A 14570-nucleotide genomic window follows, 5' to 3' on the forward strand; every position below is an offset into this window, starting at 1 on the left:
CATCTGCAAAACACGATGGTATAAGAGTTATAAGCGGCCAACATAGAAACAAACTTCTAGGGAGACTTCTTCCAGCTGACACAGCGCCAGCTGTCTGGATCTCCACGTGACCAGCTTCCTCACCTCCTCCCTTCTCTCTCTCTCCCTTTATTGAAGAGTTGAACTTGAGCCATGTGATCTCGCCATCTTGTTTGGCCAGGTACGATGCCAGTGTGGGAGCCAAAATCTAGAGTTACAAAGTTGACAGTGGGACCTGTAAGGACAGGCACGCCTGGTGTATCGACCAGTGATCACTTGAACAACCCAGCTTGTTACAGAAAAGAAGACAAGAGGGGGGGGGGGAGGAGACTGCTAAACAAATAAGTTCAGGAAACGCGTGTAAGTGTGTTGAGATGTGGAAGGACACGAGGCCTCCACAATATGGTCAATTTCTCTCTGGTGCAAAATAGTAGCTCTCTGAAGCGACACAACTTTTGAGAGCGATCTGATCGCTACGTTAATAGCTGGGTAAAAGATCTGATTAAAAACCAGCTTATATATACGTTATATAGCTGGGTATAGATTAAATGAATAACTAGATTATATAACACGTAACTAGATTTTATATGTTAAAAGCTCTTGAGTATTGATCCAATAGCATAGCAAAAAAAAAAAAAAAAAAACTCATCCAAAGATTCAACTTGATGTCCTACACGATGAGCCATTGCCAGTTGTTTGACCAGTGAAAGCGTCCAACCAATGAACTCAATCTAGATCTTTAATGCGACTGACGGACGCATCAAAATTTTAATTATTTTTGCTGCACAATTTTTCACAATTGAAAAGAAAACAGCTTTAAGAATGAATATGTTTTATGAACAGCTGACAAAACATTTGTTATAAAACAAACTCAAATATTTAGCACTAGACATATATTACCCGCGTGTCTTAATTTGCGTATCACTGTCGCTATATCAAATAAGCACGACAGTCACTGAGAGTGTTTTGTAATCAATTAAACGAAATAATAATGTTATAAGTAAAGCGAATTCGAGAATGTAAAAATAGTATGAATGAAGCTATCAAAAAAGCATTTCGCGTAACGTCTAATGAAAGAATGTTCGTCAGGAATTCTAAATTCGCAGATATATGGAATGAATTTATGTAAAAAATGCATTTGAAACACACATTTGAAGCTTAATTTTATTAGATAATGAAATCAATCGACTATATTTTGTATTTTCATGTGTCAAAGTAAAAAACTAACTGCGCAAAGTATAGTTTCTAAAATTAGATCTTGATCCTTTCGAACTTTTCATGTAAATATGGTAAACATAGCCTAGATCGATGAAGTTATAATGCTTTCATAGAGTTGGTTAACTTTTTTTTTTTTGAGGGTCTTAAGTTTGTTTTAGGGCTACAATACATACACTACGGTCTAAGTTAGTACCCAAGGAACATTTCTGCCAAGTTTTTATCAAGATTATCAAAAGATTCGTAACATACATACATACATACATACATACATACATACATACATACGCCTTACTTTCTACTTTATATAATAGATATTATATTATCCAATTAAATATATTATATTCATCAAAAGAGTCAACATAGTAATTATCATATCATATCAGTCAAGATAGAACTAACCATAACTTTACTTTTCCCCAACTATTGTCAGGTTGGGTGGACTCAGAGGCGCCCTAAAGATCCCGAAATTGAAAATCCCAGTCTTCGCCAGGATTCAATCCCGGGTCATTCCAGTTCGGAAGCCAAGCACTTTACCACTCAGCCACCACATTTTCGGCCTCCACTATGTGTCAAATGAAAAACCTGGTCGTTACATTTTGTTAAATCTTTTTTTTTTTGGTTGCATTAATTAATAACATCGTAATGAGAATGCTTCTTCACTGTACGGATTCCTGGTTACAAGAGGAAGTCCTTTAAGAGATGAGAAATGACTACGACAACTCTTATAATAAATGTGCTCGTAGATTTACTTCGCGGAAAATGTTTTCTGTGACAACTGAGTGGGATTAGGATTAGACTATTGGTCGATTAGAGACCTAGTACAAATACATGCGACATGGGGATGTTACTTAAAGCAATATATATATAACGAAATGACAGGAACAAACCAAAACCATTATTCATGAAAACAAAAACTGATTAAGGAACATAAAAAAGATAAATATTTTCTTGGCCAAGGAACATACAAAAAAAGGTCACCCTACGGTTTATCAATATTTTGCATAATAATCTCATAAACACAAGTCTAAATATTTCTCTGCCGCAAAACACACTAACTTTAATCAAAAGCAGATTCATCAACGTAGGAATCCAAATATGAAAATCCCCCACGGGTCTCCCACTTGATGGGGGGGGGGGGGCACCAAAATGAGTGTCCGAAAAGTGTTTTTTACATTAAATATTACACCATTATCTCATGCCATTGCCATGATGTAGCATGTCAAATTGCAGGGGACCCTAAAGAGGCCAAACCACCGTCAAGCCCCCCAGCCTCAAAATGCCTAGCTATGCCACTGGTAGTACACTAGAATTTGAAGGATGGGTACCCAGAAAGTTTTAATGGACGCCCAGGAGCAGATAAGCGCTTTTTTTTGTTGTTATTAGTTTTAGATCACGTGCGTCAAGCAGCTGATATCACGATAGTTTGGGATATTGACAGGCTCCCATGACATTCTCAATAGTAGTAACATTTGAGATTCATTGAAGTCAATATGGTGTCAAAAACATAGATACTAGAATTCCAAAGTGTGTCCCTTATTTATTGAAGTTTCCTTTCCAGATAAACGGTTCACCATTCGGTGGTATTCTTGTAAACTGTACCGGAACTTACCTGGAGTAAGGCTGACCCCAAACTTTGTGAAATATGATGTACCACTTATGCAGGTAGAGGAGAGTCTTTCTCTTTAATTCACAAGTAACTTCCTGCATGTGTACATCATGTCAAAGTTCCGCTGAAGATAAAAACATCAATGAGTCTGACAAGAAGTGCCAAGATTTCATATCAGTTTGTATGGTGCAAAAACATGATGAACTGTTGTCTAAATTATTAAAACTGTTTTATTTCAAGGGTGGGAACGGGAGAAAGATATTGTAATGTGTAGTTATACAAAAGAATTGTGTTGCATTAATTGTCGCCAAAACCTCTCGCGCTAAAACGGCTGAGGCAAAACGACCATCGTTCCAAAACGGCAGCGCCAAAAAGTGGCATACCCAGCACAGCATGGATCGCATTCTGGGCAATACTAGTTGTATTTAGATCTACACATTTTCATTAAGCTCAAGATTGTTGGCTCACCCACTGCACACCCCATTCTTTTGATCCTCCCCTATAACGCCAGCTAAGATGTACAAAAGTACTTGGAGAGCCATTCAAAAGTTGAACTGCTCACATTCTGTTACGGTAAGTCTTTGTTAGGCCTCTAGAATGTAATGATATGCGAGTCTTGAGATGTTTCCTCTTCTGTCTTTCTTGTGCCCGTATATGTGAGTGAGGCATGTTATGAAAGAGTGTATGTGTATGTGTGTGTGGTATGTCATAACGTGTTCCGGAAAGTCAGCAGAGAGGTAGCAGTACTTATGTGCGTGTGTGTGACTCAAAGGAGTTTGCGGGAGGGGAATGGAGTGCTGAAGAAGAGACTCTTAGGGAGATCCGCATTGCTTGACAGGAAGACGGTACTGTCACGGGTTCCTGACGCCGGTCAAGTGAGCAGAGAAAGGCCTGAACAGGGAATTCGGACTGGAGAGGAGAGGGGAAGGTAGCTAGTGAAACATCTTTTAAAGAGCTCATTCAATCCACACATCGTAATGTATAACTTTATACCCCCCCACACACACACGCACACACACGCCATCATTCATTTCTTCTTGCATTCATATAACTAGATAGTCAGCCAATCAGAAAATACAGTCATAAGTTTAAAAAAAAAGTTCTAACGGTCGTGATGAACTAGATAACTGTGCTAGTGGGGGAGGGGGGGGAGGGAAGGGTTTGGAAGTAGCATCCCAAGTGATTCGGTGTTTCGTTGCCATGTCAAAGCCTGTCAGATGTGCCGTACTTTAAGTGGACGACTTAAGAGTTTTTGTAGTCTGGTGGAAACTTGCAATGACAAGGAGAGACTCCTCTTTCAAAGCTCAAGTACTTAGAAGAAACAGAAATGAGAGAGATCTATTCTTTCAAGCTATTTCTCATTTCGATTCATTCATTTTTTTTAATCAAAAATTTCTAAGGAAAAGAAAGGCGTGTGTGACTGCCTCAACTGATTTTGAATAACAATTGTTTGATATTGATTGCATTATACTTTTTGATAGCCATAATATTGATTTTTATTTTGACACATTTCAAGACTCAGCAGAAATGATAGAGACCGAAGTGAAAGGTAATTTGTACAAAATTTTCGGATATAAGTTCCACGTTGGGATTAGATTTGGTTCTCCTGAAGCTACATAATTACAATTCTCAAATTAATATTTATAGACCTCCCTTACCTTCACTCCCCCTCCCTTCCAGACACACATACAATTTAAAATACCCAAAACAGATCAATGCTGAGATGTGGATGACTTGGCCATCTGTTCTGGCCTTTTCAATTGAGTTTGCATAGCATTATTGTGTCTTGATGGTGTGATCTAGTGGTCATCGGTTAAGAAGTAGCGACACACGCTCACCTATAAAATGTTCTAGACTTTCTTGTACACACAAATTATAGTACAATAGAGTAATATCGTATAGTACACAAATTAAGGTCGAGTGAGATGCCAACACAGTAGAAAGGGTAATCCCTCTGACTTAAAAGTGACTGGTCTGATCCTTAAAACTGTGGTCATTTTTATGTCCTCTAAATCATGGCCGAACTTCTATGTTCATGAAAGGTTTGACAGGACCGACACAAATTAGGCAGACCAGGGGCTTATATGTAGCCCGTGAAGCAAACCACTGGAAGACCACACGACAATCATGTGACCACACAAGAGTAACCTCAAAAGATATTAAGTCGCCACACTTCACCACACCGACAACGTTGGCCAGGCTTCTCCTCCTAACCTCAAAAGATATTAAGTCGCCACACTTCACCACACCGACAACGTTGGCCAGGCTTCTCTTCCTAACCTCAAAAGATATTAAGTCGCCACACTTCACCACACCGACAACGTTGGCCAGGTTTCTCTTCCTAACCTCAAAAGATATTAAGTCGCCACACTACACCACACCGACAACGTTGGCCAGGCTTCTCTTCCTAACCTCAAAAGATATTAAGTCGCCACACTACACCACACCGACAACGTTGGCCAGGCTTCTCTTCCTAACCTCAAAAGATATTAAGTCGCCACACTACACCACACCGACAACGTTGGCCAGGCTTCTCTTCCTAACCTCAAAAGTATGACCAAATTAAAAAAAAAAAAGGACAACATAATGACTTTCGAATTCAAATCAATAACTCATCAATCTTATGTTGCTGTTTGTTTTTTCTTAACCTTATCTTGTGTGTTTTTTTTTTAACTGCTTGCTTTTATCCATATAAGTTCTCCGTTATCAGAGGTCATCCTTGATCTATCACCACAACATTCTCCCCACCCCATTAGCCAATCTCCTCGACATCCCAGGCACCCATCTAACTTTCCTTAAAAAAAAAACAACTGGTGGTCCAGGTGACGTTTCTTGCCCTGTGGCGAGCGGTTTCTTCCCACCCCATCGATTTTCCAGGCTCCAGATGTTGCAACGCCCCCCCCCCTCCCTCCCGACCAGAGCAGACATGTCAACTGTTTTTATGAAGTCAGACATTGACGTTAAGACCTGGTCCCATTGATCAAGCCACTGATACTTACTGGAACGGTCGATCTTACCGGAGGTGTAATGGACTTTCTAGTTTTCAACTCTAGTTTACTCCTCTCTCTTTTTCTCTCTCTTCTCTCCCAATCTCTCTCTCTCTCTCTTTAGTTTCAATTTCTCTATTTCTGTACTACTTTTTCTCTCTCTTCTCTCCCAATGTCTCTCTCTCTTTAGTTTCAATCTCTCTATTTCTGTTCTACTTTTTCTCTCTCTTCTCTCCCAATGTCTCTCTCTCTCTCTCTTTAGTTTCAATCTCTCTATTTCTGTTCTACTTTTTCTCTCTCTTCTCTCCCAATGTCTCTCTCTCTCTCTCTTTAGTTTCAATCTCTCTATTTCTGTTCTACTTTTTCTCTCTCTTCTCTCCCAATGTCTCTCTCTCTCTCTCTTTAGTTTCAATCTCTCTATTTCTGTTCTACTTTTTCTCTCTTCTCTCCCAATATATCTCTCTCTCTCTCTTTAGTTTCAATCTCTCTATTTCTGTTCTACTTTTTCTCTCCCCCTATACCAACTCTTCCTTTTCTCATTCATCTTTTAAAATCTACTTTTCGTAATTTGGTTTTTCTCTCTCCTCTCTCTCTCTCTCTTTGTCTCTTTTTCTTGCATTTTCTCGTTTTCTTGAAGATTCTTCCTCATACCCCCCCCCCTTTTTTTCCATTACCATTGACCATGAAATTGTGGGATGGTGGAGGGCACTATCAGGTGAGGGGAGCTAAAGTAAGGGAGAGTTACAACCCAAAACAAAAAGTCAATATATGAGCAAACACAAATGTTATATAAAGCTCTCTATGACTTCTTTGACTGGCTTCATTGTACGCGTGGTTCCATAGACATTACTACACCCACCCACCATGGGAAGGTGCTTATTGATATAGGCAAGTGAATGAAGGGATAACCCCCCCCCCCGCCCCATCAAACTAAAGTTGCTTTTCGATATAGGCAAGTGTTCAGTAGAACGAGCCAGGGCATTGGATATCAAGTCAGAGAATGGGCAGAAGTCAAACTGAAATTTATCTTGCAATAGAAAACAACTGTCTCCTCCATGGGCGCCTCGAACAGCATTGTCTGTGACTCCACAGTGACCACTTCATTTTATCAGCTTTGATAATTAGAACACATCACAACCATGACAAAAAAACCTGGCTTTAAATATTTCTTTTTCATTGAGTTGTCATATTACCTATAACATTTGTAGGTTCTAATGTTATAGTATTTCCATTTGTTTAGACCAATAAATTGATCTCATAAAATTCAAGACAATCCTAAGAGAGCAATGATGCAGTCTTCAATGGGTGTAAGAGAAATTATGTATGTGTGTGTGTGTGTATGTAATTAAGCATCAAAAGTGATAACAGTATTCAAAAGAAAGTGAAACAAAAGTATCACCGAGAAAGACATATACATAGATTTACCACCAAATGTATGATATTGATTTAAGCAAGTAATAGAGGCCAACATAACTGTATAGATGGTTGGGTCTTTTTAAATTATTATTACGATTCCTATCATTCCAATTCTTCATAGGGGGAAACTAGATCTTTGACACTTTAAGGGTATTTCCTACAAATTTGACAAAGTATATTTTGAGGAAGAAAGATCAGCTCATTGGCCTAACACTGACAGCTGGTTTGACGGTTATAACTTTTCAAAATATAATCATCTTCAAATTAAATTTGGCTATTTCCAACACGCCTCCAGCGAGTATTCCCGCACTTCCCCAGTGTATCTTTGTTTTCAGTAAAGAGTTAATAAAAAATTGATAAACATTCCTTCGAATTTTGCAAACCATATTATGTAGACTTAAGCTGGACTGAAATAATAGAAAATTTATCGTGAAAGCACATACTAATTATATATTACAATATTGAAGCATCACAAGAAATAAATAGAAAGAAAAATGATAGACCACCATCAGTTTTATAAAGGAGGGATTGATTTCTTTTTAAAAAATAAATATTACATGTATTTTGAAAAGTCGCCCACTTTTCATAACATGGTTAATTATAGCTGCTCATGGTATAAAACTCAGCTGACCTTCCACTGTTTGTTCTCTCCACAAAGAGGTGGACCTAATTATCTTGCACATTATTATTATTGAGAATGTGTCAGTGGCAGGATCAAACTTGGAGAAAAAAAAGAGGGGGAGGGAGTAGAACGGGGCCATTTGAAGTAGAACTAATTGAGCAAAGATTCGATCCAGCAACCCTCTACCCCATACCACCCCACCTGCACCACTCAAGAAACATCTCTTGTGGTACGTATCATGTGGAAAAGGAGGGGGGAGGGGGCAATATCGAGTTGAGGTTCATCTACCAACAGAGAGCGTCAGGTGGCGTTGGATCTGTTACCATATTTAGTTCGATGAGCCTCGTGGTCATTTACTGCTAGTCGATGGACTGTCTCACCCACACGAGGTACAGAGCTGCAAGAGTTGATTGCACTGTACAGGCGAGAGAAGAATGGCGACAGAGAATGAAGTGACCTGAGAGAGAAACCAATGAGAGGACACAATTTATTTATTTTTTAAGATGGGAGGACATGGTGTGTTTTTAGTTTGTATTCCCAGCGTGCAACTTCGAAGCAAAAGTGTACAGTGCAAATTTTTTAAAAAATCTGAAGGGAAGTAACTCGATTAGTTTGATCTCCACGTTTTTTTTTTTTTTGTTTGGTTTTGTTTATAAGAAAAAAAAAATATTTTTTTCTGAATAATTAGCTTTAAATGAAAGCATGTTTAAATTTTAAATTGAAACGATTTTTATCCATTGACCAATTTAATGTTTCAAAAGAAGGAGAACAATATTCCATTTAAAAGAATTGTTTTCACATTAGTGCTCATATCACAAAAGAAAAGGTCGTAATTTATTATACGATATACACACACTGCACATTCCTCAGACTACAGCGTGGAGCAAAGAAGTAAGTCGAATTATGGAAACAGTCACGTGATTACAACGTTCACACCACCAGATGCCCTTACGTTGGACTCCCCCCCCCACCCCACACATTTGTTGAAGCGATATTTGTCCAAACTAGTGATCCATGGGCCAGGCCAGGTCTGCTATATTTCCCCGATCTGCCGCCAGCGGAAATGACAAATATTAAATAATAATTAATTTGAGGACACAATTTTTAGAATTCATAGCTGTAGAATCCAGAAAATTTATATCACTAACTTAAATTAGCCAAGAAAACCAACAACATAACAGAGTTCAGTCGCTAATTAATATGCATAAACACATGAAAAAGCGTAGGACGTAATTATCTTCTCTTTTGAGGTAACGTCTATAATGTATAAGATAAAGTGCTGATTACTTGTGTTTTTGTTAACAAAAAAAAAGTCAGGAACATATACTGATTTCTTAAGTTAGTGTTGAGTAAATTTTTATCTAAGCAAGTAATAATAGAAGGTTAAAAGGCTTGAGAGCACACTAACTAGGTTGGTTTGACCTCGATGTACCACCAAACAAAGCATTTATATTTTTCGAACAAATGTTAAGATTATTTGCTTTTTAATCTTTTTTATTTATACTTCTACATATCAGTAACATTCAACGTTTCTCAAGACGAAACTAAAGCCAGTGACTCGCATGAGCGCATCCGTTGTCTTCCGAGACGAAAAGAGCCATGCACTAACTATATTGAACAATGGAGAACATGTATATTAAAAAAAAAAAGAACAACATGTATCTATGCATGAAAATTGTATAAAAAAAAAAAAGGTTAAATTGATGTTACATGTATACAGAAAAAAAAAGAAAGTGAGAATGCATATTTGATTAAGATTTTTTTAAAGTACTTTAAATGGTGAAAAGGTTCCTGCGTATTTTATGAATTAATATTTTTTTTTGTTTGCTTTTTTCCAGAACTTTCCATGCTTCATATAAGTTTGGTCAGAAATGATTCAAATCTATGTAGGTAAGTGACACTAGAGGGTGTGGTGGCTGAGGGGTAAGGCGCTTGGCTTACGAACCGAGAGTCCACCCGGCACACTTGGACTTCAGGTGAGGAAAGTAGGTTGGTCGTTGTGCTGGCCACATAATACCCTGGTCGTTAAACTTTGGCCAAAGAAACAGATAACCTTTCATCATCTGCCTACTGTTCGACAGGAAAAAAATGGCTAGAAGAAGAAGGGGGTACTTTACTTTTAAGTGACAATAATAATATGCAGACCTGGCCGGGAAATTCCTCAGTGGACACTGTTAAAGGGACTACAATAAATGTTTTGTTTACATCTAACGGAGCTCTCCTTGGCAGTGTCAAAGAATGAGAATTAGTTCATTTCTACAATAATAATAGTTTACGTTTGAATAGTCTGATATAAAGTTGGATAAATTACGTTTCCATTAAGTCTCGGGAGTGGGGGGGGGGGGAATATATGTAGCAAGCACAATTCCAAATCTTTATTTAGTTTCCACAAATAGCGTGATGTTTATACCAGCTGTGACGTTTTTAAATGCGGAATAAAACATAGTATCATGCCAGTGTATAGAAAATGCAATTGTCAAATGCCTATAAAACACTGCACTGAATATCAAATCATATACAAGTCTTCAAAGTCTGCCGTTAAGTAAAAAAAAAAACAACACAAACACAGTCATACTCACAAACAGGATATTCTCTACTGTCTCAAAGATCCTGCAAATTGTTTTCTTTTGTCAAACATAAACACACACACACAATAAGAAAGTAGGAACACCACCCCCACCCACTTTTTGTTTTCTATGGAAGTGTTCCATTATAGCGTCCAATCTAAAAATAATATAGGAATTTGTTTTTAAACTATCGATGTTTGGTATGTGTTGACAATTTATCTATTTTATTGACACAAGTATTTAATACTTTTATGGGTTTTTTTAAATAGCTATACAATTAATGACAATTTCTCTTCTTAGCTAACACTTTCTTCGTGGAATCAACAAAAAAAGGAGAATTAACAAGTTGGTTGAAAGCACAAGTGCACAGCGTGGTGCGAATGTGGAATGGTGCGAATTTGTGCGGAATTAAAAAATAAAAAGGAATTTTGGAGGTGTCTTGTATTTATTGTTATAATGGAGATATTCGGAAATTAATGCTATCACATTTCTACACACTATTTGTAATTAATTTATTCTTATAAAATAATACAAAACTATTGAATCATCGACATAGTGGTGCTTAGTATGGATGATTAGCATAGTTGGTAAAGCAAAGCGCAATGATTTTAAAAATGAATTCCCCACAGTTGCATTGTTTTATGACTAATAAACCATGAATATACATTCTTTACTAAATTATTTAACTTTGAATATAAAGTAGAAATTGAATTTTTTTTTTTTGTAGTGTATAATACTCGTTTGAGAAATGTTTATCTCTATCATATCAGACGATAATGTTATTGTTCCACCTCAGCATTACTATTATAACAATAACAATATAGAAGCCAACACGCACAGCACGATGCCATTGAGATGTCCCCAACAAAGTAAAAGCAATACGCTGGTCAGAAATAGGGAAAGATATAAGTTCAGATAACTTGTCTAGATAAATGGTCAGTGAATCAAAAATGAATGTAACTATTTGAGGTAGTTGTGACATGCGACTCTGGAGTAAAGTAGCGGGGCTAAGAGATAGAACAAAACAAAATATGTTTTTTTTTCATAGCAAATTGTTAGCAGGAAGACAAATAGTTGTAACTAAATATAGACATGGTTTAAAAAAGAAACGATAACTCCATTTTTTTTGTAAATACAGAAGTGAAAAGTAAACATGATGATAAATAAAAGTAAAAGATTAAGGTTCCTATTTTAGACTTTGATTTTAAGGTCATCTGTTTCTTTGGCTAAAGGTTAACGAGCGCGTTGTCATGTGGCCAGTACTACGACCACCGCCCTTATTTTCCCCAACTTAAGTCAGGTACCCATTACTGTTGGGTGGACTAAGGGGGCCCTAAAAAATCCCGAAATTTAAAATCCAAGTCTTCACTGAGATTTGAACACAGGACCCCAGGTTCTGGAATCAAGATCTTAACCACTCAGCCACCGCACCAATATTAAAAGTGCTAATAATAATAAACGATGGTATCATTAAATAGCCACAAAAACTATTTAAATATTTGAAACCAAAAAAAAGGGGGGGGGGGGGGGTGAACACTTACAGAGAAAAACAAATCCACTAATACTTTCAAAGAATACATGAATTCTATTTTGTTTCAAAGTTCAATGTCAAGCTCAAAACAAGCATTGAATAAGGTGCCGTTCACAATTGTTTCGTTTCTAAGTCTCATCTCTCTACCCCTGCACTGCCTTGGTTTTTCTTTTCATTCCGTATTGATTCTACATTTCTAGCTTTCCAATCACTTTCTAATCATTTTTATCTTCAAACTTTTATTTTTTTATTTTAACCTTTAAAAAAGGTGTCTTTAGAATTTAAACTCCTACTATTAAATTTTTTTTTTAAATTTAATTATCCTGACTTTAAAAGAAAAAAATAATAGTTAGTCCCAAACACTTGGTACTCTAAAGACTTAGTTCCGAAATAGCCTCAATGCATCTATTTTTTTCCACTGGAAGACAGCACTCCCTTTCAACTAGAGTTGTATGTACTGAGAGACCCGAATGAAGCGCACACACACACATCATCATCAACAGTTGTGGTGTGTGTTAGCTCATGTCATGGTTCTTGAAGAAATGTCCGATTTATTTTGTATTCTTCCGCTCATTATGAAATACTAATGTAGCACAAGTGTTTCCAAGTGTTCCTCCATTTGCTATTACGTAGCGATGGGTGTTATCAGGGGCGGACTGGTTATATGGGCATTCGGGAAAATGCCCCGTAGGCCGGTACCAAAAGACCAGGTAGGGTCACAGAAACGGCCGCATGGCTGCCACTATGTATTAAATTGTTAAAGGTTTTATAATACTCTTTTACAAACTGGGCCCTCTGAAATTTCTCTACAGTGTAATAGTAATTTAATCTAACAAAATTTCAGAAATAATGTAATAGCCTACATCCGTAGACAGTGCTACTAGTAGGCTTCATCCTTTTAGGGGCTACACACTGAGGGATTAAAAAGCAACATAAGGCCTATGTTGTTGTTTTTTAGAAATAGAAACTGTATGCATGTGAACAATTATCGATGCGCAAACTACTATAATTATTTTGAAGACAGGTTCGAGAATTTCTCTATATACCTATAAATGGATGTCCATCAAATGAAATGTAATTTATGGGCCTGATTGCATAGAAATGCCTGGGCCGATTTTGACACCCATTCCGCCCCTGGGTGTTATTAATGTCTGACTAATACGTACTGGCTGCCAGTGCTATATGGGTAGTTTTTGTTTTGGAATTACTTTAGTATAACACAACTTTCTATAGCCTGCTCAGCACTAAGGTCCAATATCTTTTGTGGACGTACGTTTGAGGGGGGGGGGGGGGGAGGAGGTACCTAGGATAAGGTTTCCGTGCTGCTTTCAGGATTCAAACTCGAGCCCTCTTGATAGGTATCCAAGCGGTTTATGTCACTCATAGTCCTTAGTAAAGAAATGTGAGAGGAGGAGGAAGGAGGGGTGTTTGACAGACGTTACATAATAGTAGAGGACGTGTTTGCTTTAACCATCTGAGCAGTAATGACGTAATAAGTAATGAGGTATAGATCAAAAATAAAATAGGAAGAACAGTTGAAATCAATTGGCGGGGGGGGGGGATCTCTTAACTAAAACGATAATAGACATTACATAACATTCTATTATAAAGGGGGTGGGGGAAATCTTGCATACATTACTCTAATCACGAATGTCATGGATTCATGATGTTTAAAATCAATTTTGTTTAGAACATAATTCACAGCTCAAAGGAGGAATTGAGCTGAAATGTTTATAGTGAGACTGAAATGCATTTAACAACTTAACAGCACAGAGACCAACTGAAGTGACACACAGTCTCGTGATATCTTCAAATCACTTCCATAATGGCTCGGTCAGTGCGCTGCCTTCCACGGCTCACATAGTGCCTTAAGTTACTCATTAATAAGACCTGCTATCCCAATGGTAGGAGTGAATGTCGTTGACGGTCGTTGACTTATAGACCCAAACTGCAGGTAGACAACTAAACCGCTGTAGGCGTAGTCTAGTTGAACTTATAAAACTTGAAATAAATTGCTAACAAAACTAAATAAAACTATTACAATAAAAACAAACGTAACTCGATATGATATGAAATAAACTGATATTCCAAACAAAACCATCTAACTCACTATAAAAACATATCTTCACACTCTGGCATCCTGGACTCGTCTGACCTCCCCCAGACAGCTGACGTCTGACCTACCCAAGACAGCTGACGTCTGACCTACCCAAGACAGCTTACTTCTGACCTACCCCAGACAGCTGACGTCTGACCTACCCCAGACAGCTGACGTCTGACCTACCCAAGACAGCTGACGTCTGACCTCCCCCAGACAGCTGAAGTCTGACCTCCCCCAGACAGCTGACGTCTGACCTACCCAAGACAGCTGACGTCTGACCTACCCCAGACAGCTGACGTCTGACCTCCCCCAGACAGCTGACGTCTGACCTCCCCCAGACAGCTGACGTCTGACCTCCCCCAGACAGCTGACGTTTGACCTCCCCCAGACAGCTGACGTCTGACCTACCCAAGACAGCTGACGTCTGACCTACCCCAGACAGCTGACGTCTGACCTACCCCAGACAGCTGACGTCTGACCTACCCCAGACAGCTGACGTCTGAC

General features: G+C 38.1%; 1 protein-coding gene and 1 long non-coding RNA gene across 5 annotated transcripts in view; one reads left to right on the plus strand and one right to left on the minus strand.

Annotated features, from left to right (window-relative positions):
- LOC106069881 (zinc finger protein Xfin-like) overlaps positions 1 to 14570 on the minus strand; it is a 78565-nt gene that overhangs the window by 61786 nt on the left and 2209 nt on the right. For 2 of the 4 annotated variants that reach the window (XM_056036636.1, XM_013229659.2), the window contains exon 2: positions 2846 to 2966. The exons of the other annotated variants lie outside the window; for them this stretch is intronic. The gene's annotated coding sequence lies outside the window, so the exon portion shown is untranslated. The remainder of the gene's footprint in view (positions 1 to 2845; positions 2967 to 14570) is intronic. 4 annotated transcript variants of the gene reach the window in all.
- Positions 7898 to 10063, plus strand: LOC129927436 (uncharacterized). Its single transcript, XR_008779046.1, has 2 exons — positions 7898 to 8383; positions 9706 to 10063. It is a non-coding gene; the product is annotated as an uncharacterized LOC129927436 (long non-coding RNA).

This window comes from Biomphalaria glabrata, chromosome 7, assembly GCF_947242115.1.
Source record: "Biomphalaria glabrata chromosome 7, xgBioGlab47.1, whole genome shotgun sequence".
Taxonomy (NCBI): domain Eukaryota; kingdom Metazoa; phylum Mollusca; class Gastropoda; family Planorbidae; genus Biomphalaria; species Biomphalaria glabrata.